The sequence below is a fragment of the Hipposideros armiger genome, unplaced genomic scaffold (assembly GCF_001890085.2).
Source record: "Hipposideros armiger isolate ML-2016 unplaced genomic scaffold, ASM189008v1 scaffold_310, whole genome shotgun sequence".
Classification (NCBI taxonomy): Eukaryota; Metazoa; Chordata; class Mammalia; order Chiroptera; family Hipposideridae; genus Hipposideros; species Hipposideros armiger.
The window spans coordinates 1610329-1619784 of record NW_017731660.1 but is presented as its reverse complement, the minus strand read 5'-3'; the positions used below and the strand labels follow the sequence as shown (position 1 = coordinate 1619784).

The window sequence follows — 9456 nt, the reverse complement described above, 5'->3', positions numbered from 1 at the left end:
GCAGTTAAGGTTGCAGAGATCACTCCATGGATACACCACAGCAGATTGAAACCTGCAGCTTCTAGCTGAAACTGCACCTCTGACCCCTCTGAGCCCCTCAAGATCGCTCTCCAGAGGAAGACTGCCAGTGGTGTTACCGGTCTTTAGGAGGCGATCACCAGCCCCGCTGTGGTCACACCGGAAGCTGACCAATCTATGCGTGGCTAAAGCTTGAGGAATTCTTCCTTATAAGATGCTTATCCCAAGAACTCTAATTCTTACCCTCACCCTTTTCTTCCCAGTTGGGAACGGTATCACTACCTCATGGCCTAAATCATGCTTCCAGTCCTTTCGGCTGGGAACAACATCTCAGGAAGCCTTTATCTCCTACACATACAAGCCGACCCAGTGCTATCAGAGTAGAACTCCTCAGGCCTGTACCTATGCAGACAGGTCTTACTGGTCCTATCCCATTCCTTGACAATCAATAGCCGGCTACAATTGCCCAGGAGTTAAAAGGGCTAATCAGGTCATCTGTTGGACCCACCAAATCCACATCGGATACTCTGATGGGGGAGGAGTCCAAGATCAGGCCCGAAAGGAGGCAGTACAGGAGACGGTTAAATGGCTTATCAACCAGACCGCCACAAAACTGCCCTCCAATCAGCAGGTCCCAGGGCCCCAACTATACGGACAACTCAAGGCTAAATTGGGTAAAACCTTGAGTTTTCCAACTCTGGGGAAAAACCTCTTTATTGACCTCGCTGAACGCATAGCCCAGGAACTTAATGTTATGGGGTGCTGGGTATGTGGAGGAGCGCTCATGAGTAAAGACTGGCCATGGAAGGTAACTAGCCTAACTGTCCTTGACCTCCTCCAATGGAACCGCACCACAATCCTGCCTTCACAGAAACAGCCCCTAGGGTGGGTTCTCTCCTCTGAAGTAATCGGAAAAGAATGTGCCAGCCGGACAGGCATGCCCTACACCCAATGGGTGGGAGACACCCCATGCAGAACCTAACTGGCTCATCTCTCAGCTGGTGGCCAAAAGCACCGACCTGGTATTGGAGCCCTATCATCAATTCTACCTCATATCCCCTCTTAGATACTAGCTCCTCCATTGCCAACTGCACCTTTCCTAATGGCACCGGTAATCCCTTCTACGCACTCCCGGCCCTTAGTACTATATGGGGTAACTTAAACTCCACCCTGAGCACCCACTGGGCAGCACCCGATGGCTTATTCTGGATCTGCGGCAAACACACATACTCCCATCTCCCCTCCAACTGGACCAGGAGCTGTACACTTGGTATAATCCAGCCTGGTTTCTTCCTCCTTCCTAACCAAACTGGCCAAGAGCTAGGTGTCCCCTTATACCAGGATTTGCAGATAAAGCCCAAAAGGTCCCTCGATATGGGGGGGCATCAAACCTGGGGGGAAGATAAATGGCCTCCCCAGTGAATCATCCAATATTATGGCCCAGCTACTTGGGCTCAAGATGGGAGTTGGGGATACCATACTCCATTTACATACTCAACAGTATTATCAGATTACAGGCTGTTCTAGAAATAATTACCAATGAAACTGCAACAACTTTAGAGCTCCTTGCTACCCAACAGACCCAGATGCGGGCTGCTATTTATCAAAACCGCCTAGCACTGGATTACTTACTAGCTGAAAAAGGTGGCGTCTGTGGCAAATTTAATCAGTCGGACTGTGGTCTACAGATTGACGACACTGGCAAAGCTGTCTCCATTATCGCCACGAATATTAAAAAACTTGCCCATGTCCCAGTTCAAAAATGGTCAGGATGGGACCCCGAGAGCCTATTTGGAGGATGGTTCTCCACCTTCGGGGGATTTAAAACGTTAATTGGAATCGTCCTCCTGCTCCTTGGGGCATGCCTCCTTTTACCCTGCATTCTCCCTCTTGTCATTCGCTCCACCTCTTCCCTCATAGAGACCATTGTAGAACATAAGACTGCTGCTAAGGTCCTCATGTTTTGCAAGTACCAACCTCTAGGCCAGCAGCCTGTCGAAGAAGATGATGCTCTCTAATCCATGTAAGGGTTGGAGCATCAAAGGGGGGAATGCAGCAGTGGGCCCTAGACAAAGGCTTTCCCGGACCACATGGTCACTAAGGATTCTGCGCTGTAGCAGGGAGCCTCAGACAAAGACATTCCTAGACTGCATAGTCATTAAGACTTCCGGATTCCTACCTCACCAGGGAGCCAGTCAGAAACTGACACAATGGCCACATGTCCTAATAATAAATCTTAGCTGCCAACCTGGAAACCTCACGGTATATAGCCCCAAGTCTCACCCGGGTCCTCTGGATGTAACTCCACTGAGCCTGTGCCGGCATTAATAAATGTTGCTTCCCACGCCTTGGTATCCTATCTCTGTCTGAGTTTCCCGCAACAGTAGCCACTATGCCTTGGGTGACAAAGATGACCTGGGATACGGTAAAAACAGCAAGGTTTTTTTTTTTTTTTAAGATTTTATTGGGGAATTGAGGGAAGGGAACAGTGTTGGGGAATTGCAGAAGGGGAACAGCCAAGTTGTTGTCCTTTAGTTCTACAGTCTAGTTGTGGAGGACGCTGCTTCCCTGGCCCATGTTGGTGTTATGATCATTGCGCTCCTCCCGGGTGAGGCAGTCGGTCGCCGGCCACTGGACAGCCGCTCATGGCAGTTCATGGCAGCTCTCACCAGCTGCCAGCCGCTCACTCTGGGGGCAGGCCACTCACAGCAGCCCACTGCAGCTTATGCCGAAGGCAGCCACTCACGGCAGCCCAGCCCCAGGTTGAGCTGTTGTTCATAATCTTAGCTGTAGAGGGTGCAGCTTATTGGCGCATGTGAAAATCGAACCGGCAGCTCTGTTGTTCACTGAGCCACTTGGCCAGCCAAAACAGCAAGATTTTTAATTTCAGTTTTCCAGATCACTCGACCGCAAACTATAGTAACCAAAACAGGGTGGTATTGGCATAAAACCAAACACATAGATCAATGGAGCAGAATGGAGCCCATAATTGAACCCACATAAATGGCACTTGGAACACTGGACAGCTGCACGCAAAACAGCACTGAATACTATCTTACACCACACAAAAAACCAAAGATTTTCCACACCAAACCTCTCCTCTGCTGGCTCCTTTGATGACTAACACCCCTTTCCCAATCCCTCAGCAGAGTTCGAGCACGGGAAGCTTCTCCTTACCTTTTCCTCCCTTGTCCATGCCTCCTGGGGAGATACTGAGGTAAAGCAGGTACAGATGGACGTTCCTCCAGGGCAGATTCTGAGATAAACCAAGTTCCCTCACAACAGAATGCCACCACAGGACACCAAGGCATAATGGAGGCTCATGGAACCTCCCAACCCCAGCTCTCTAGCTAAGATGGCTCCCTGCTGCGGAAAAGTGGCCCTATTGGACATGCTCACTTAAATAGGGCCCCAAGAAAGTACTCACATGAAACCTGCCTGGAAAAAGTTCTCAAGAGAACTCCAGCCAGCTGAGTTCTCTGCTCATCCTCCTCTCCTCACACTGGCTGGAGCCTGGATAGAGATTTCAGCTCCAGGTTTCTTCTCACCCCTTATCCCAGTGTGGAGGGAAATGGGTTCCATGAACAGGAATTTCACAGGGTGATAATAAATTCTTACAAGGGCAGGTATGTTGTGTATTCATGACCCAGGCGTATAAATTCTTTCATGAAAGTTATTAAGGGAGCCCTGTCCATTGTTGTTTTGTATCTAGATTAACACACCTTTGAATTAACAAAAGTAATGCCACTTGAAGGGAGTATTAATCCTCAAGAGAATGCATAATCTTGTTAAAATGCTGTAATTCCAGCCTTGCTTTTGTCCATCTACATGTAATCTTGCTTATCTTCCCTCCATAACTCCAAATACATACATAAAAGAAGCTGCAAATTGATTCCCTGGAGCATTTGAGATCTTGCGCCCCAGCATGTCACCAGTTTGGCTCAAAACAACTCTTCCGATAATTCTCTACAGGTTTGGAAGTTTCTTCTGTTAACATTAGGCACCCTCTGCTCCTCTCACACTGGCTGCACCATGATGGAGAAATTGCCCCAGGTCTCTCCTCATCCCTGTATCCAGTCAACTGCTTTGGCCCTCACACACTACCTACATGTTTTTGTCAACGACAGACAGCATATATGAATGACAGTGGTCCCATAAGACTACAATGGAGCTAAAAAGTTGTCACCTAGAGACATTGTAACTGTCTTAATATAGCACGATGCAACACTCATGTGTTTATGGTGACACTGGTGTAAACAATCCTGTGCTGTCATTTGTCTAAAAGTACAGCACATACAATTATGTGTAGTACATAGTTGAAGATGATAATAAACAACCTTGTTACAGGTTAATGTATTCATTACAATTTTATTTTATTTTTGATTGCTTTCAGTTGTGTCTTCATTCACCTTAGTTAATTAAAAATGTACTTGTCTTAAAGATCATAGAGTGACCATTTACTAGTGTAATTCAAGTCACCCCTCTGAAAGTGGTATTTTCTTTTAAAGCAGAATTTCTTATAGGGTTCTTATTAATCACTGTAGTTATAAAAATGTCAGATATATTAACATATGTATTCTAAACAGGACAGGATAATAAGAAATGTACATAAAGTACAAATATATATTTGAATAGTTAACCCTGTGGAAGATGCATGCAGCAGGAGGAGCAGGTGCTGGGAGATTTGGAGAGCAAGGCCTCATATGCAGTAATTTGCCTCATCCCTCCAGTATGTTAAATGAGTTCCAGTAACTGATACAGGTATTCTACATACATGTAAATACACAAAGGCAAATCAAGATGTGCTACATGGACAGTACCAATAGGTTTGTGATCTTTCTGTTATGTCTATCAAAATGGTCAATAGTGGACCCTATGCAGACAGTAGGAAGTACCGTATTTCCCCATGTATAAGACACTCCCATGTATAAGACGCACCTTAATTTTGGCGCCCGAAATTTGAAAAAAAATGTATTACATAAAGTTATTGAACTCAAGTTTTATTTATCATAAAATTCATACAACTCCTCATCACTTGTGGGAAATGCAAGTAAAAAAATCTACAACCACTGTATAAGACGCACCCAGTTTTTAGACCCAAAATTTTCGAAAAAGGGTGCGTCTTATACACAGGGAAATATGGTATTAGTTATTCTAGTTAGACTTGGAAAATGTTGAGCTTTTGACATTAATACCTGTGAAGATAGTCTTCTTTACTATGCTTTTTGGCAACTGACAAAAAGGGCCTTGCCTTCCAGCGGAAGGGGGCGCGGGGCTGGCCCAGTATCCATTGGGGTCCCGCCACCCCACAAAAGGTGCCCAGGGCCCAGCCCTCTAATTCTTCCAGTCTGCCGCTGGGGCCCCTCCCCTCGTGGGTGAGTCCGCTGTCCCGACTCCCGCCTCGGCAGGCATCTGCAGGGGCCCCGCCCTCCCAGCTTGTCCCTGTGACCAGCTTGTCCCCGCCCCTCTCGGGGTAGGAGGCAAGGTTCCCAGCCCCAGCTCTTCCTGGTTGCAGCTGGGGACCCCACCCTCCACCCTGATCCCGCGGCCGCCGGGACACTCCCACTAGCCAATGGTCGCCGCGGCCCTGCCTTCCGGCTCCGAACCGCAGCCGCGTAGACCCAAGATCCTGCTCTCCGGCTCGAACCGGTTACAGCCTGGGCTCCACCCCCACCAGGGCGGTCAGGGCCTTGTTCCCCGGCTTAGCCCGGCGGCCACCAGAGCTTCACATCCCCGCCGGGAGTCCTCGGGCCTTGCCCCAGCTCAGCCCGTTAGCCGCCGTACCTCCCGCTCCTCCATCATGGGGACCCAGGGTCCCACCTCCTGGATTGGCTCGGCGGCTGCGGGGTTCCACCAACCACCCGACGTGTCTGGGGATCCTCCCCTTGGGGCAATCCCGCAGCGGCGGGGGACCCGCCCCCCACCGGAACGATAAGGGCCTCGCCCCTCTGCCTGATCGGGCCACCGTCAGGGCCCCACCCCGCGCCTGGGGAACCAGGGCCTCGCTCTCCAGATTGGCTCAGCTGACACGGGGGCCCCGCCCCCCAATTTGGCTTCGAATACCAGAGACCCGTCCTCGGCTCGGCGTGGGGGCCACAGGGGCTTCGCCTCTGGGCGGGAGGGCTTGTTGCCCTGGTCCTCTGCTTTCCCCAGTGTCTGCCTTGGCCCCGCTCCCCGGTGGGGGGGCGCTTCCCAGCTCCGCCCACTACCCACGCACGACACTGGGGCCCGAGACTCAGCCCCCAACTTGTCCGGGCGGCCGCTCGGGCCCCGCCCACTGTCTGCTAGGCCCAAAACTCTGACCCCAGCTAGGCCCGGCGGCCACTGGTACCTCTCCCCCCGGGAGGGGAGAGACCAGGTCCCCACCCCTCGGCTCAGCCCGGTGCCTGTTGCCGCCCCAGCCCCGGTCTAGGCCCAGCCGCCACCCGGGCCCAGCCGCCTGCCAGGAGGGCCCCGGCCCTCCCCAGATACGAGCTGCAGCCGATGGATACTCGCCTCCACTGGGGGTGCCGAGGGGAGGCCACGGCCCCACACCCCCAGGTCGGCGCAGCGGCCACTGGGGACTCGCCCCCTGATGGCGGAGTCCCGGCGCTTTGCCCCCCTTCTCGACCTGGCTATGGCGCGGGGCCCACACTCGACCCAGGAAGTCGGGTCCCTTCCAGGCTAGACGCCGCGGCCACCTGGGCTCCGCCCACCACTAAAGGGGGCCCAGAGCCCTGTCGGGGCGGGGGGTCCAGGACATTGCTCCCGGGCTCAGCCAGGTTGTCGTGGGGGCCACGCCCCCCACCGGGGAAGTCAGGGCCCCGCCCCTGTCTTAACCAGGTGGCCACGTTTTAAAGTGTTGCATAAGCAATATTATATTAATAATAAACTTTTAAAATCAACTTAGTAAATCAATTCTACATTTTATGTTACTTTCTGTTTTCACATACCCACATCTTTCTCTTTCACATGTAAATACATTTATTTATTCTGCTTTTAATTAGGAGTTATATCTTGAGGAGTAACATCCTGCTACTTTAGTTTCCAATGATTTTTGGTCCCGGTCAAGTTATTTATCACTGGCCACGACCATGGCCAAATGAATTACATAATTACTAGAATGATTTACACTATTATGGACCCTTTAAACTAAATTATTTCCCATTTTTCAATCCTTTAAATGACTGCCATAAACACATGCATAGAACCTTTTCCTATTTTTTGTAATTGTTTCTTTGGGTTATAAGTAGGATTATTTCAGAGATATGAATATCTGAATTCAAGAGAAATTTTGGTGACTTCTATTGCCATCAATCATTTTTTTTCCCACCATCGTTTTTTCACCAGCTTTCTATTTTATTTTTCAAAATTCATGCATAAACTTTCATGCATGAGCTTTTTGTGCAATACTGATACTTTTCCCTGGTATATTTGATGAAAATGTTTACCCCAGTTTGCTTGCCTTTTTATTTGGATTATGATAATATTTATTCTAGAGCAGCGGTTCTCAACCTTCCTAATGCTGCGACTCCTTAATACAGTTCCTCATGTTGTGGTGACCCCCAACCATAAAATTATTTTCGGTGCTACTCTATAACTGTAATTTTACTACAGTTATGAATCATAACATAAATATCTTTTTGTTTTCCGATGGTCTTAGGCGACCCCTGTGAAAGGGTTGTTTGACCCCCAACGGGGTCACGACCCACAGGTTGAGAACAACTGTTAGAGACTTATAAACATTTCCCACTGAGATTCATTCAATTCATTGAAAGCCTAGAATGCATAATTCCATTACATATACGACATCTACTGTTTTTTGATAGTTTTATAGATTTTTATCCTTAATATTAACTCTTTAATACAATTGGGCTTATTTTGATATAAGGTGTAGACAATTTTACTTAAAATCTCTGTAACTTTGAGCAATTAATTTAATGTGGAACTCAGGTTCCTCATATGTTAAAACAAACAAACAAAAAAGGGCACCCACTTCTCACTTTCTCACTGTTCATTTCAGAACCCTCTAATAGAATATTGAGGGCCCAAATACTGGATTGCCTAGGATACCACATTCTCCAATCACACTATGTCAGTTACCATTCATTGTCTCTCAGCTCCAAATTTCAGTACCTGCTCCACAGAGTTACTGTAAGCATTTCTTCCTTACAGTGAGCAGGATGTTAAGCTTTCTTAGTTGGGCATACTGGAACAAGGTTAAAGCAGGAAGGGACTTGCCTGCTATTTCTGATGGCTGCACCATTGGTCAGCAATGAGGGTGTGGGAATGTCCAGTGGTGCTATGCCTCAGCCACATGCCTAGAACACATGGTCCCTTGACAACATCCCAACTCCACCCAGACCTGGTGGTCACCTTCCTGCTGCTCTCTCCGCCTAGACACCAAATGCTGCTGCCCTCCTGCCTGCACTGGTGCTCCAACTCCCTTTGCTTCACTATGCCCTTGTCCCCAGGTTTGTCTCCTGTGACCTTCTGGTGGCGCAACCCTTCTGACACAAGCACCACAGCTCTCGGACTCCTACTCACACTAGGGCTCCGCCTTTCTCTCCACACCTGTGTGGCCAGCCAATGGTTGCAACTTACCCTGCCTGTATTCCAGGGTCTGCTTCCTGCTGGCCCAGGACTGCAGACAAACTCAGGCCCATGCATACCAGCAAACTTCTCTGCCATCTACAGGGCTGCAATTTTAAGAGCTCCAACAGGGTCTAAACATTAGCTTTGGGGAAGGGAGGTCTCCACTCCAAGCTTGTCCTTCCTTGGTTACTCTCTTTAGCCATGTACATTTTCTAATAGTTGCCCTTTTATCATAGTTTACTAATATTTATATTAACCTTCTGTTTAAACTATTATGTTGTTTCTCTCTTTTGATTAGACACAAACTGACATACATGCCATGGGTACTTTTATATTTTTCTAGAGAAAAGTTCAGAAAATTTTCTTAAAGGGATAGATAATAAGTATTTTAGGTTTTCAGGCAAGATGGTCTCTGCTATAAAATTCAATACTCTTCATGTTAAAAAGAAAAAAAAAACTCTCAGCAAATTAGGAATAGAAAAGAACTTCTTCTAATTGATAAAAGACATCTTAGAAAAGCTTACAGTTAATATTATGCTTAATTTGAAGACTGAGATCAGGAACAAAGCAAGGATGTTCACTTTCAGCTCTTCTAGTCAACATTGTACTGAGAGTCCCAGCCAGTACAATACAGGAGAAAGAGAAGAAAAGAAACAAATGACATAAAGATGAGAAAAAGATCACTGTTATTATTTGAAGACAGCATGATTGTGTAGAAGGTCAGACAATTAAGTTCACGAACTCATCCTAGAAAAAGTGCCATATACCTCACTGCTGAATATCACTATGGTCACCTTCGAAGTACTCCCCTTGGAAAACTATGCACTGACGCCAGCACTTAGTCCACCCTTCAAAGCAATTTTG

The 9456-nt window shown here is 48.0% G+C and overlaps 1 long non-coding RNA gene across 1 annotated transcript in view; it reads right to left on the bottom strand.

Annotated features, from left to right (window-relative positions):
• The window catches only part of LOC109391978 (uncharacterized), a 27236-nt gene extending 21163 nt beyond the window's left edge, over positions 1-6073 (bottom strand). The window contains exon 1 of the long non-coding RNA XR_002125965.1: positions 5839-6073. This is a non-coding gene — a long non-coding RNA (uncharacterized LOC109391978). The remainder of the gene's footprint in view (positions 1-5838) is intronic.
• Between the last annotated feature and the right edge of the window lie 3383 nt (positions 6074-9456).